The sequence below is a fragment of the Hordeum vulgare genome, chromosome 6H, assembly GCF_904849725.1.
Source record: "Hordeum vulgare subsp. vulgare chromosome 6H, MorexV3_pseudomolecules_assembly, whole genome shotgun sequence".
NCBI classification, from domain to species: domain Eukaryota; kingdom Viridiplantae; phylum Streptophyta; class Magnoliopsida; order Poales; family Poaceae; genus Hordeum; species Hordeum vulgare.
The window spans coordinates 16,309,684-16,325,275 of record NC_058523.1 but is presented as its reverse complement, the minus strand read 5'-3'; the positions used below and the strand labels follow the sequence as shown (position 1 = coordinate 16,325,275).

Here is a 15,592-nt window from a genome sequence, read left to right as displayed (position 1 = left end):
AGATGGAAAAAATACCAAAATAGGGGAACAGAAGGCTCGATCCGCAGATAAGCTTCACAAAGAACTTGGAATTGGCTCAAATTGCTTATGGAATTGGGTCCCAGATCCTGGAGTCGGACGTTCATAAAGGTCAAAGCGTCCCTAAGAAATTTCGATCCGGGCGGCTTAAAACCCCGTTCCAGGTGTTCAACAAAAACTACTATTTCCCCTTCTTTGGGGTTAGGGAGATCTTCTCCTAACCCGGTGCGCCAGCCAATGGCATCTTGAGAATCCAAACAGCCCGCTTTCACATAATTGGCTAAAACAGCGTCATCAACCTTGGTAGGAAGCCAGTCACTCTTGAAGACGGCGCCCATGCTACAAGTAAGTAAAAGTATGATATTACGTATCTTGGACACTTACTATATGGGATGGAATCGGTTCATTTAACCCACCGAATACTTTGATTAAAGAAAGACTTAACCCGCCAGACCAAAGGGCCGAGTTGGGTTATTATGGCGACTTATGGAAGTATGGTTATTCCCAAAGGCTACGCTCTGAGAATGGTAAAGTCGTTTCGTCCTGAAGCACTAGGGGGTGAAGACTACAAACAACTTTTCGCAAACAGTAAATAAGGAATGGATCTACGAGACAAATGTGAAAACCTACGGAATATAACTGGGCACGAACAGTTTATTATCAAGTAATGCCCCTCGTTTGGTGGAGACATTGTGTCCAAAGATTCGCGAGTACAACAGGTAAGTAAAGGTATTCGGGGCACTGGCTATCCAATCGGCACTCGTGCTAATCGATTCGAAGAGGATAAGTGGTTATGAGCAAAAAGCTTCAAAGGTGCGGCAATGGCGGAAGTTCAAGCGAGGAATGAATCTACTACTAAAAGTGAATGAAGGCCTAACCTGATACTATCGGGTGAGAAGAACCGGTGATGACGAGGTGTGTTGAAGAAGCGCGAATGTCCCGTCGAGCGAAGAAGCTTCCGGCGGCAGCAAGGTTCGCGGTGAATGACAAGGTGACCGACGGTGGTGCGGTCGAAGAAGACGGTGGTAGAGGTGATGGCTCCGGCTCGAGGATGGGCGACGGCGGACGACCACAGGTAGCACCGGAACTCTTCGTATGAAGGTCGAAGGCGCGGACGACGGCGTGTTTGGGGGTGATGCGGTTTCCTCGCTGCGCCGGTGAGGGGGAAGGTGACAGGACTGGTAGGTGGGAAATGACAGTTCTGTTCCCCCCCGGGCCTATTTATGGAGGCAGGTGCTGGAATCGAGGCGCCATGAGCGGGAACCGTCGGGGGATAAAAGATTCGCTATAAATGTGCACCGAAAATTTCGGGATAATGATGCGCTAAAGATCCGTTGGAGTTGTGGTGGTCTTCCTAAAAAAGGGAGTAAGAAAAGGCCGATTGGTAAGGATCTGGCGACTCAAGGAATTTTCAATATCCAGGAAGCAATGGCGGGTCTGCAATTTTTTACAGATGAAGGAAAAAATAGGGAATGAATCGTCTTTGATGGAGAAAAAATATTGGCATGAAGCTAAAAGGTTCAAGTCAATTTGGGGCCTAATGTTGGGGATGTGACTCATGGATGACCCGCCCTACCGGGCCGGGTTATCCAGTGAGCGATTCATCCAAAATATTGAGTTGGGCTTTGTTTGGGCCGAATCAAAGATATATGATGAGTACGACTCTTGGCGGATCTCCCGACTTTGGAGGATGGCGACTCAGAGACCACAATGGTCACGAGTTGTAGGAAGGAAGGGACTCTTGTAAACCCTAAGGCCTCGACCTATATATAAAGGCGAGTCCTAAAGAGAAGAGGGCAGGTTAGAAATCATCGAGTGCTAGGTTAGGCGAGTTACGCCTACCTTGTAATCGAATCCATATCAATACACACAAAGCAGGACGTAGGCTATTACCTCCTCTCGAGGGGCCGAACCTGGTTAAATCACCGTGTTTCTCCCGCTTAACCCCTTTGAGTCGCCACCAAGGTGCGATGGCTCCAGTACTAAGTCTTTTCACTAGGACATCTGCCGTGACAAAACCACGACACTACCTGTGACAGACACGAACTATTGCCCATCGCTGAAATGTCCTCAATTAGTTGTGGCGGGTTGACGCTGGCACTCGCCATAGCTGTTCTTGAAAGATTGCAGTGGCGGGTGTCCCACCATGCCTGCTACTTATTAGTGTTCACCTATAAACCCTTTCTCAATAGTGTTAAGGTGGTAAGTGTAACATGTTAAATACGGAGTAACATGTTACGGTATCTACCTATGTTACTCTAACCCCCTCTCTCTTCTTTAATTGTCTGTCACATCACCATATTTGTTAGACCCAAGTATATGATACTCCCACTATGGCCAGCCTAAGATAGGGTGAAGAGGTCGGAAAATTAGTGAAATGGTGCAGGTCAAGGGAAACCATGTTGGAGAAGCATTTGGAAAAGCCCAGTCCATGTCTGAAGGAAGCCCAGTCCATTGTTCACCTAACCCTAACCCACACGCGAGAGCTTCCAGTTCCAGGGGAGGGGCTCAGCCCCAGCTCGCCGCCGGCACCGTCTTCGACATGACATCGAACCCACGCCCACGAACCCACGAACCCACGCCGATTCCGACGATGTCGCGCTTCGGGAGGGCCGTCCTCCTCTTCTTGGCCCTGTTCGCCGCATGGCACCTCTGCTCCACCCTGTTCGCCGACGCGCCTCCTGCTCCTGGTGGCCACCCTGCGGAGAAGCAGGCGCCGGCAGGGAGCGGCGCTGCCGGGAAAGCGTCGGGCTTTCCTCTCGCCAGGGAGGCCGGCGTCCGGGCGGCGGCTGGCAAGGGGCGCAACGCAACTTCGTCGTCTCCCCGCTGTCCATCCACGCGGCGCTCGCCTTGGTGGCCGCCGGCGCGCGTGGCGACACGCGCAGGGAGCTCCTGGGGTTCCTCGGGTCGGCGTCGCTCGACGACCTGCACCGCGCGCCGGCGATCCAGCTTGTGGGCAGGCTCAACGGCCTAAATCAGACGTCCTTCGCCTGCGGCGTGTGGGTCGACCGGAGGCGGGCGCTCAGGCCAGAGTTCATGGCCACCGGTGCGTCGCGGTACGGTGCCACGGCGGAATCCGTGGACTTCGTGTCGGGGGCGGAGCAGGCAAGGCTGCGCGTGAACGCCTTCGTGGCGGACGCGACGAAGCAGCTCATCCGCGATATCCTCCCTCGCGGCTCCGTCAACTCCGACACGGCGGTGGTCCTCGCCAACGCGCTCTACTTCAAAGGAGCGTGGTCCCAGCCGTTCGACGTCTTCACCGCGCCGTTCCACGTCCCGGGCGGCACCACCGTGGGCGTGCGGTCCATGACGACAGGCCGGTCACAGTACATCGCACGCTACCGGGGCTTCAGGGCCCTCAAGCTTCCTTACAAGAACGACGTGCAGCAACAAGCTGCATTCTACATGCTCATCCTTCTCCCGGACAGCGACGCTCTCAGTCTGGCCGATCTCTACGACAAGGCGGTGTCGATGCCGGAGTTCATTGAGAAGCACACGCCGGCAAAGAAGGTTTCGATCCGACAATTCATGGTCCCCAAGTTCAAGTTCACGTTCGAGTTTGAGGCGTCGTCGGACATGCAGAAGGTTGGTGTCACCAGGGCTTTCAATAGGGGCAACTTCTCAGGCATGGTGAGCGGCGAGGATGAGCTCTCCATCACAGGTGTGTACCATAAGGCCACCGTCGAGGTGGACGAGCTAGGCACCGTGGCCGCTGCAGCCACAGCCGTCGTAATGAGGACTACTAGTCTGGATTTTGGGGCGGCTTTTGTGGATTTTGTGGCGGATCGGCCCTTCTTGTTTGCCGTGGTTGAGGAGAGGACAAGCACAGTGTTGTTCCTGGGTCATGTCGTTAATCCTTTGGTTGTTGAATGAACAATTGAACATTGTTTCTCAACTGGGCTTAATTTGCTCAAGGATGTGTTTCTTTTAGCTTTCTGAACCAGCTAATTAGTTAAAGGGTCTGTTTGGTTCAACTTATTAATTCCTAATTTCTGAACCAGATTCATGCCCAGGAATCCCCCAAGAAAACAAATATATCCTGGGGGTACACCAATTGTTTCTAATTTTCTAATTTCTGAACCACATATCATGTCGGATGTCCCCATGCATGCGCAATTGATGATTTGTGGAGTTGCTGTTGGTCACATATTTCTGCTCATTTCTTTGATGCTTCGTGCTCAGCAAAATTTTCAGGTGGATGCAGAAGCAGCGGTGGTACGTCGTGGATAGCAGCATCTATGCTAAGCTGATATCTGTGATGGGAAGGAATCCCCCAAGAATTTTTTTTATCCTGAGGTACAGCAATTGTTTCCAAATTTCTAATTTCTGAACCATATGTACGTTTTGTGCTTGCTTTCCTAAGGCCCAACAGATATTGTGATTGCTCCTATCTTCATTGAACGCAATGCTCTGCATGAACCGCTTGCCTATGGAAGCAGATTGGCTGTCGGATACTATGATTTAGAAAGGTGTAGTGCCCAGTGCAATTCAGAAATGGCTAGTTCAAGCAAGCCAATGTTAAGTGTGTTGGAACTAGTTGTCGCCAAGTGATATCTTAGGGAAATGCCATCCATGTCATTGGTTGCTTGAATTCAAACCATCCTAGATAGTGGGGTTGAAATTTTAGGAATATTTCTCATGTACATTCACCAAAAACAACTGAACCACATGGTACTGGAGCCATCTTATCCCATACAACATCAAGATACCTTTCTGTATTTACTTTGGCAAGGGTTGCTTCTAAATTTCATATTGATGTCAAAAAATCACAGTACCATTTTTTGTTTCATCGGTAAACTTGCTATACCTTTGATTATTGGGGACAGTATTGGCTTTGCTTCAGATAAAAGGCGTCATATGTTTAACAGTTTGTTATGGACTAGATCAGCATTTGGAAGAAACCCTTATCCCACGTATCTCAGAATTTGACATTCTGAAGTGGCGGAAGCTTAACAATGGCAAGTACCCCAACACTCTAAATGATGGCCCTTGATGCGGAGGCCATCCCAATGTCCACGCTCAGTAGCAACATCAACAACTCTATTGTGAAGTTACATCACTATGGTTAGTGTTTTTAGAAGATAGGATGTGAGCTTGGTACGGTGCAGGTAATATCTTTAGTAGATATGATCTGGGTTTTGTCCAACTTGATTGGGTGTAACCGCCTGTTGTCATTTTTTTATATTTTTTCCTGTGCTTTCTTGGATGGTATACTCACATTGACACTGGTCTCAGAATTGCATGACAAAAATGTTCAGTTTTGTTTTACCAATATCTCTATATTACTTTGTCCTGAAATTGAAGGATGTATATTTTACGGGTTTGCTTTCAAGGTTCATATGACAATTAGTTTTATTTATCAGTGTGTTCCATTCGTGGGTAGATTTTTCAACTACGCCTGCATGGATTTTGGAATTTTGGAATTTACATGTCTAATATACTTTCATTACTCTACTTTGTCAACACATGCACTACACACACATTGCTAATATCAATTAAAATGCTTACCTTATTAGAAGTATATTCTACACAATCCTGAGTAGCTGCTTACAAGCTGTCCATTCTCTGTTAGCTCCCAGATCTGCCATTGTTATTGGAAAAAACTGATCAACCATGTCTTAAATTCACTCCCAAACTTAAATGATCAAGTGTCTATTTTTTGGCTATTATGCCAGCTAAATAGGAACTCCATGACACAAAATGCTCCACAAAAGTCTGCATTTCAGCCTCACTCTATATGGATCCCGTTTCTCTTAACAGGATACCATTGTGTGTGCTAAACTTACCTGCTTTGTATGCCGTTCGCAGGCCGAGAACATGGGAGTTTGGCTCGCTGAGCTTGTTCACCATGGACTGACAGATGCATCCAAGCAACCATCATCGGTGTCAATACCCACCAGATGAAACTTTGCTTGGTCTTCCTCACTGCTCATGGTAACTCCATCCCTGCATAAAAATAGTATATGTGGATCGTACATATAATTCAAAAGATTAGGACTGCTTGCATTGTTTTGTGCCACCCCACTTACGATGTTGGAAGAAGTTTTGCTTTGGATATGCAAAACGAGGCATTGCCATTCTGGATTTCATAACTTCTGCAAATGCGATCTTCTGAGTAACTGTGCCATCCACCGGCGCTCTTATCGCTGCATGTACCGAGACCAAGAACCATTCCATCATTGTTTGTCACGTCCACCGGATAGCCGGACTTTGAGCGATTGGACTGTTCATCTGGCTTTGAAGCCCTTTCACTATGAATAAAACCAAACTGAAAAATATCCACAGGTTAGCTCATTGTTCAATATATGTTGCCACAGGAATCTCCGGACTCCAACTAGTATTTAGTTCACTTCCATGTTGTTTCTGGTGTGGTGATTTATCTTCAGTAGAGTAGGGTGGGTAATTAGATTGAATGTGCGATCATCGAGATGCCTCAAGTCCCCACCATACATGAGCGGTGATCTAGCCATTGACCAAAGTACCATCTGCAAAAATGTGTTCAAAGGTTTAAGACTTTGGGTTCCAACTCGGAAACAGAGACGAAGTTTCTTCAAGTGCAAACCTGTGTTCTTTGTTCGTCAAATGTAAGGCTAGTGGTTCTGTGAGTGCCTTGATTAGCACCTGTATGAGAGAAAGATCAAACATTTTCGAGCGATTAGTCGGACCAATGCACATGGAAAGTAGAACCGAGTCATGCATTACAAAGGGAAAGTGCCACAAAGTTATAGTATGGATGATCACCTGCATCAGTAAGCCAGCCAAATGGAAGCATGTCTAAGTCTGGCCACGACCTCCCTCACAATCCGGGGGTGCCAATCTTATTCGCAGCAGCAAATGATCTATGTATTATAAGATCCGGGTTGAAAAGAAGATAAAAGAAACCATTTTTTACTGGAAATCACAAGTATACACTACCATATAACTAGAATTATATGACGAGTATCTGCTTAAATGGAATCTACCTGGCGACATCGAAATGTGGGCGAACATCTTTCCAGCTGTCCCAATCATCTCCTGTTACCCTGTACATGTCAACATGTTGTGTGATATTCTCAGCTAATGTTGGAGTGACAGCGGTTCCCCGGGGAGATGGATAGGACCACTGGTCTCTCAAGCTCTTTCAGGATCTGCAATTAACGCAGTGTGTATCTCCCATGAATTGATTTCAACAGATCGCCAATTGTGATGTAGCTGATTCTAGAATAAAGGGCTACATTAAGTCATACCGCTGAAACGGTCACGATCTCTTTCGGGCTATAATCCGTGCCAAAGATGCAATCTAGCTTCACTGCAAGCAGAACAATTTGGTGCATTATGTTACTATTTGCTGAGATTTCAGTTCTAAGGACTACAATTCGCTTCTGAAATTCAGAATGATGTAGCTGAAAATTAGTATGAAGTCCTGTTTACCGAAATCGACGCCCCAATCCGCATACTGTCGGTAGAGAAACCTTAGGAATGCTCGTCCAGCTCCCAAGTCGGTATTTACACTCATAAATCCTTTTGGCATCCATGCACATGTCCTATGGGTGAGGCCAATATCACGCGTCGTCCATTGTCGGCCATTCTCTACGTAGGCTTTTCCTTGAATAAAAATCACCAAAAAAAACTAAGAATGTTGGTTCTGAAGAGGTAACTAACTCCGGTTAAGCAACTACGACTGTCATGATGATAAATTTTGAGATGGTCCATCTTACTTTCTAAGAGGTAATTTTTTTTGCGAATAAATTCTTGCATTACTCAAAGTTTAAAAGATACAATCCCGTCCAACAATATCGAGGACCTCATTTGGACCGGAGCCTAACCAAACCGCGGTTCGACATTGCGACCTACCAAAGTTGACCATGAAATGACTAGCACTATTACAGTTTCGACGAATATGAGTAATTAAGAAGACGAGTTTTCCTAGCTAGCTGTTAATTATACAAGGGTATATACTTGTCTACAGAAATATGGTTGGTATAACAAGATTATGTACAGTTTGGAGATAATTAGATAGCAATTATTATTACATTGACATAATTGGATAGTATTCCCTCCGTCTCATAATATAAGTCATTTTTGCAAGCTAACGTAGATTGCACGTTAGCTTGCAAAAATGTCTAAATTGTAAGACGGAGGGAGTAATAAATGGATAGTAGTAATGACCAAGCAGTAATAATTGGATAATAATAGTATACTGGTAATTATAATTTTCTATGTGGGAAGTAATTGTAATATTGAGCATCCCAAACATGTTTAGCACTAAACATAATATCAACATATGTTGTTGGATCGACGAGGATGAGCGGGTGAGATCCATTGGATCTCCAAATCTCACTCTTTTATATACGAAAATATGCACATTTTTTTGGATGTGGAAGATTGTACCAAAATAGCGCAAAACGATGACTCAAAGCAAAATCACTTCGAAACGATGCCAAGATGAGCTATTCCGGAGACGTAGAATATCTAGTAAGTAACCCCAAACTTGAAAACAAAAAACAAACTACTGCTCCAGAAGTAAAAGAGAAAAGACACTCGTTGAGGAGTACCGTGGATGGGAGTGTTGGCATTGACGGCCTGGGTACTGATCCCGTTCATGAGGTGGATGCCGAACTTCAAGCCCATGGCATGGACCTTATCGACGATCGGCCTAAACCCTCTTCCACCTCGGGACGACGGGAACCTACAGGGGTTCGGGAACGTCCGCCCCCACCGGTCGATGCTGTCAAACCCGTACGCGCCCACCCCCTAGCCGGCGGCGATCCTCCGGTACCACAGGAAGTCTATGACCGCGTACTGCGTGCGTGCAGCAGCATCTCATGCCATGTCATGCCGCAGCAGCGAAGAAATGCAGTATAATCTTGTGAAACCATGGACCGGATCGTCACCTACGTACCTGGTATCCATGCGGGAGCAGCCTTTTGGCCATGATCAGCGGGTTGTCGAGGAACGGGGCCTCGTCGATGATCCACGAGAAGGAGTCGTACGAGTTCCAGCCTCTCGGCCACAGCGCGGTGAGCTGCTGCTGCCTCCGCCGGCCGTCTCCTGCGGAGCCGGCCGCTGGCACGGCTGAGTAGATCAGGGACGTGTGGAGGAGGGCCACGCAGAGCATGCCCGCCATGGAGATGAGGTGTGTGTGTTGTGTTGCGAGCAGGGTCGGCCGTGGCAGGCAATTATAGAGCGAAGCGGTTGGGGATGTGGACTGTGGTGATGGATGTTGGGGGAAATAAGGCGTGGCGATGAACCTGACGCGTCGGGCGCGTGTATGGACGCGTTGGGTGCGTCGGGGCCATGGCGAAAGTGTGCGTGTGTGGGCACGTGTAGTGCACGGAGGTGTCCGGGCACACATGATGCACCGTAGGCGTGAGTTTAGGGAGGGGCTGTTGGCGAACGGGTGCGGTGATCGCGGGAGCGATCCGTGATCCCGTACGTGGACCGGGCGCGGGAGAGAGCGCCCTGGGCGTGCGGGGCGGGTGGATCTGGCGCGAGCGAGTGGAGGCGTGGGTGCATGTCCAGTGCGCTGGCTCGGGTATAAAGCCACGGATGGCATCGTTGTAATGCGGCCTGACATCGAGTTCGAGCTCAAGGAATAGAGGGAAGAAGCCGTTTGAGGCTGTGGCATTCGTGCGTCGGAAACCCTAGAGTCTACCTCGTCTACCCCTCTTCTTCCTTTTTCTTCTTGCTGGTCCGAGCCACAGAAAAGGTGAGCACTAGGTAGAGCTAGAGCCGGCTAGGGTAGACCCAGACAATGGAGTGAGGTGTGGAGGTCGGGTCACATGCATACATGCATGCGCACGCAGGTTTGGAGTCTATCTGGCGCGTTGTCCAACGTGGATACGGCCGGTGGGGTGGTCTTTGACATGGCCATCGGGCTCATCATCATCATCTCTCTTTTATTCGGGGAATCTTTTGTAGTGCTACTAATGAAAATAATGAAAATTAATGAAAATTAGAAGCTCGACGGACTCGTTTACTTTATTTTAATAAAAGGATGGATGCATTGTTCGATGCAGAGGCCGGGGCGATGCCTTCATTTAAAAAAAAATGAAAATTAGAAGCAGGGTTTGATTGCATTCTAAGGTACGATCTATTTTTATTCGTCTCAATCTTTTGCACTACAGAAAGATTGCAAAAGATTATGGAGTTTAATTGCAATCCATGTGGATGAGGCTCACGGCCAACATGGCCTGTGGTCCTGACCTTTTTTTTTTTTGGAAAAAACATAGGCTCTCATAGTGGCGAATCTAGAAAAAAAATTGAGGGGTGGCTGGGCTGCCTGTCTCATGCAAACTTGTCATCTTTAGACGAAAAATGGACGATCCCAACAGTTACATGCATTTGGCTAGAAAATCGGCTGCCGCCACTAGACAACCATTCCCTCTGCATTAAACTGTCGTTCGTAGATTGCATATCACTGCCAAAACCAATTTATGACAACGCATACGATTCTGTGGCGATAATTGAATTATTGGAACTATGTGCGATAGTGAGAACCATCACTCACGATTTTATCATAAGGATAGTGTGAGATCTAGAGTTGCCAGAAAGGTAAGCCAGCCATATGCACATACCAGGAAGGTAACCAAAAGTATAAACGGCGATGGATAACCATTAAAACTCCATTAATTAGATGAAATAATATCTAGGGAGGAAAGTATCAACATATAGGGAATATAGAAGCAAACTCAATAAGAAATATATAATGGTCTACTCCTTCTTATTCTTCTTCTTCTTCTTGGATGTCACTTCCACGTCATCGTCTTGGTGAGGATAATTCTTACCGTTGACCGTCGACTTCTCATTGTTATCGTTGTTTTCCTCGTCATCACTGTCATCAACATCCTCGTACTCCTCCTCCTCGTCTTCTTCTTCATGGTCCTCCGTGTCCTCCTCCTCTGAATCGGGATAAACCAACTCCAACTCGGTCTCTGATGACTCCTGTGGCCATTCCATGAACTCAATATATTCGAGGTCATCAGAGGTGAAGATGCTGGAGGGTGGCGTGGATTGCGGTCCCAATGATTCGTCACTTACATCAGGACTGTCGGTGTCGTCGTCACTCGAGGAGTACTGGTTCCATGGCCCTTTACAGGAGGCCATGGCCACGGAGTCAGAGATTGCAAGAGAGATATCTGAGAATGAAGGGATGATGAAGGCAAGAATGGCAATTGAATCGGTGATTGACGTATTATATAGGCGCATTAGAGGGTGGTGAGAATTTGGAGGCAATTAATTGCATTTAGTACCACCTACCACGCACACAGTTTTGTATATTCACACGTGTTTTCACCTGGGAATGGGGCACCACCAATTGTAATTACTAGGGGTCCACCACGTAAGGAATCTCTAAGGCGACACGTTGGCGATCGCGAGGAGATTGTGCGTGGGTGCTAGGGTTAGTGTTGTTGCTTCATGAGGGTGGTGTGCCTTCGGTGATGGCTGGGAGAGGGGGTGGCGCTTCCCTAGGTATAGATTATTGGAATTTGATCTTTCTGTGAGGGGCTCTGATGGCAGAGGCAATGTGGGGGGGGGGGAGGGGAGGGAAGACAAAGGCTGCAACAATGACAACTCCGAAGAAGAAGAAGGCAACCCAAGTGAATGCATCCGCAGGTACAACGATGACACATAAGGAGGGGTAATCTCCTAGCCAGGGGTCCTCTAAGTATTCGATGGGGAGCAATACGGCAAATCCAACGGCTAGCTTATGGGCGAGATTGAGAAGCATGGTCTTGATGGACAAGGAACTTGCAGGTCTGGCTTTTGACACGTAAGAACTGGGTTTTCCAAAGAGTTCGAGGTGGTATGCAATGGGCAATGTGTGTTCACCATGGGCGATCAACATCACAATACTGGAGAGAATGATGCATAGAGCCTCGGGCCTGCACAGAGTGGCGTAGTTCAGAGACTTGGAAAATAATGTGTTTGGTGTGCACTTTGGAAGTGAAGGGGGTTGGAGGCATGCAATGAACAATGATCATTGTGAATATGATTTTAGTGTGTTGATACTGAAATAGTATGAGGGAAACATACACCCGTCGGAGATGGTGTTCAACAAGGTTGATATCTGGGTGCGGGTAACTGATTTTCCGTCGGATAAGAGAACAGAGACCTTCGGTAATGCTTTAACTAATTGGCTTGGGTAGGTTATCAAAGTATATGCGGATAAAGGTGGAGTTGCAAGAGGGAAACATATGATGGTTATAGCAAGATTTTCTATTTTTGAGCCTCTTTTTAGGAAGTTCTACCTTAAATCCTTACAGGAGGGTGTGGTGGGAACCTGGTTCAACTTTTATTATGAAAAAGTTGCCCACTTTTGTTATGAATGTGCATGAATTGTTCATGTTGGGGGAAGATGTGAGACACCTGTCGATTTCAGCTTACAATTGGGAGGGTGGCTCCAGGGATCACCTCTGAGAAATTTCTCTCGGAAGGAGAGCTCTCTAGGGAGTGCATATCAGTAACACTTTTGGATGCTCTCGGTTAGAAGATTATATGCGTGAGAGGCAGACGATACGTCTCCAACCTATCTATATTTTTTTATTGTTTCATGCTATTATATTATCATTGTAGAATAATTTTTGGGTCATAATTAACTAATTTATATTATTTTTGAGCACTAACCTATTGACCGAGTGCCCAGCGCGAGTTGCTGTTTTCTGCGTGTTTTTTTACTTTTCAGGTTTACTATACAAAACAAAATCCAATTGTCCTGAAACTTTTTAATGATTTTTTTGGACCAAAAGAAGATATGGAAGCTTCGGGAGAAGGCCGGAAGCCACACGAGGGAGGCACAAGCCAACAAGGCGTGGCCGGGGGGTCAGCACGCCCTGATGGCTTGTCCCTCCTGGTGGCCCCTCTGCCTCCATTCTCATGCCTATAAATTCACATATATTCCAAAACCCTAAATATTAGAGAGAAACAATTTTTCCATCGCCGCAAGTCTCTGTTCCACGGCGACCCCATCTAGAGTCTGTTCTGGCACCCTGCCGAAGGGGGGATCATTCACGAAGGGCCTCTTCATCAACCTTGCTGCCCTCGTGATGATGTGTGAGTAGTTCACCATAGACCTATGAGTCTGTAGTTAGTATCTAGATGGATCTCTCTCTCTCTCTCTCTTGATCTTCAATACAACGATCATCACATCTTCACTTTGATCTATCCAATGTAATTCTTTTCTATGGTGTGTTTGTTGGGGTCCGATGAATTGTGGGTTTATGTTCAGATTATTCATGAAAAGCATTTGAGTCTTCTCTGAAATTATTATGATTCTTATTTGCATGATCATCATAGCTTCATAATTTTCCCTGATCTATTGAATTGCTTTGGCCAAGTAGTTTGGTATTTTTCAGTGAGAGGGGTGCGTTGTAGTGGATTTAATCTAACGAGTTTCTATATCCAACTTACCTGAAGGGGACAAGTTGCCTATTTGTGTTGTTTCCACTAAGGATAAAACTATGGGGTTTATTCATATTGGTTGAGTTTACTTTGTCTATATCATGTCATCATTCTCCAAGCATTACTCTCTTTGTAATGAACTTAATACGTAGAGAGGCAAGCATAGACGCGCTCTTGAAGTGGAGTAATAGTAGTAGATCATTGCCGTGAAAATCGCATAACTATTCGCATTTCTGTCAATTGCCCACCATATGTCACTTTCATGAGAGATGCCACTAGAGAACACTATGGCCCCCGGGTCTATTCACTTATGTACTTAGAAAACTTATATTTTCCTTGATGTTCTTATTTGTCCTCTATTTTATTTTGCAATTTACAATTATTTACAATTGTTTACGCACCTCATTTGCTTGCAAATAACGAGATCAAGGGGATTGACAACCTTCTTTCCCGCATTGAGGGCAAGTTGTTTGCTCTTTTGTGTGCAGCCGCTGAAGACGGTTGAGGACCGATATTCTATTGAATCGATAAACCTTGATTTCTTAATTGAGGGAAATACTTGCCCGTATTTTGTTGCAATTACCCGTTTCTCTTCACGAAAAACCAACACAGATCACAAGTATTAATTAGTAGGCTATCCTAATGGTTAGGGATCTTTAAAAAATCTATAGTGGCAACCAAAAATACCTTCATATCCCTTGGTAGGGTCCAAGCATTGCTGAAAGTCTTAGATCAAAGATCACACAAGGGTTGTACCCATGTTCGGGCCCATGAGATACCCTATGTCCTGCTTATTTTTGATTATTCGTGATTCAGGTCACATGCACGCAGGATTGGATGGATGCTAAAAAGCAGCCTAGTTCCATTTAGAATCTATCTGACCGCTGACGCATTGTCCAACATGGCTAAGACCGATGGTACTTCCATGGCCATCGATCTCGTGATCGTATCGTCATCTATTTTCTATTCGGAACAATCTTTTTATAGTAATAATGAAAATTAAGCAGGGTTTAATTGTATTCAAGGTACAATATATTATTATTAACCAAATCTAGATCATATGTGGGGAAGAAATATCGTTGTCCAGACTATCCACTACGTTATCTCCAACATGCGGGATCAACACAATAATTCAACCCCACGGCGCACATTTCTCATTTTCTACCGGATCCTCCCCTTCCCATTCAGTTTCTCACTCGGTTTGCCGCTACCGTAGCGTTACACCGTCTTAAAAGTTTGCTTCGACACACCCTCTTCAAAATTTGCACGGATATTGAAGTCACTTAAAAGGGTATTCTCATACATCCAAGATCAACTAGTTCTAATCCATATTCTCATAATGTATCAAACAAGAGATCAGAACAATATAATCTTTACTATTGAAGGTGTAACTTATAATCTACACCTTTAATCTGCATCGAAATATGCAAACTTTTCTACTCCCTCCATTCAAATTGCAGGGCCTAATATGTCTTTTGTGGTTGGCTTTGACCATTTATAAGATTAATAATATATGAGATGTATCAAATGTTTCCCACCGCAGAGGGACATTTCTCGCTGGAGCCTCTCATTTAAAGTCGGATGAAGCCCACCCCACATTTATCGTACGTTGCAACAGAAATTATTTTACCCAAATTGCGAAGATGATAAGAAGTTGATGGGTACCACACTGGAATTGCTGCAATGGAAGGCAGAGAATGGTGTATCTGACAAGGGTTTTGAAAAGTTGCTGAAAATGTTAAAGAAGATGCTTCCAAAGGACAACGAATTGCCCGACAGTACGTACGAAGCAAAGAAGGCTATCTGCCCTCTAGGATTAGAGGTGCAGAAGATACATGCATGCCCTATTGACCGCATCCTCTTCCACGGTGAGGAGTACGAGAATTTGAATGCATGCCCGATATGCGGTGGGTTGCGGTATAAGATCAGCCGCGATGACCCTGGTGACGAAGTTGAGGGCCAGCGGCCCAAGAAGAGGATTACTGCCAAGGTGAAAGTAATCTAGGGAGTAGTTGATGCTTAATCAGGGCATAGAGGCGGACCCGCAGGACTGGAGCAGAGATGGAGCTTGGCCGGAGATGGAGCCTAACGGCAGCAGAGCAGAGATCTGGCAGCAGCACTGTAGAGGTTTGGCAGCAGCAGGCCCGGATATGCAGCTCCGATAGCAGCAGAGCACAGGTCCGGCAGCAGCACA

The 15,592-nt window shown here is 46.2% G+C and overlaps 2 pseudogenes; one reads left to right on the top strand and one right to left on the bottom strand.

Moving 5' to 3' along the window:
* Positions 1–2,504: 2,504 nt before the first annotated feature.
* Positions 2,505–5,286, top strand: LOC123403099 (annotated as a pseudogene).
* Positions 5,287–5,530: 244 nt separating this feature from the next.
* Positions 5,531–9,124, bottom strand: LOC123404918 (annotated as a pseudogene).
* Positions 9,125–15,592: the final 6,468 nt, after the last annotated feature.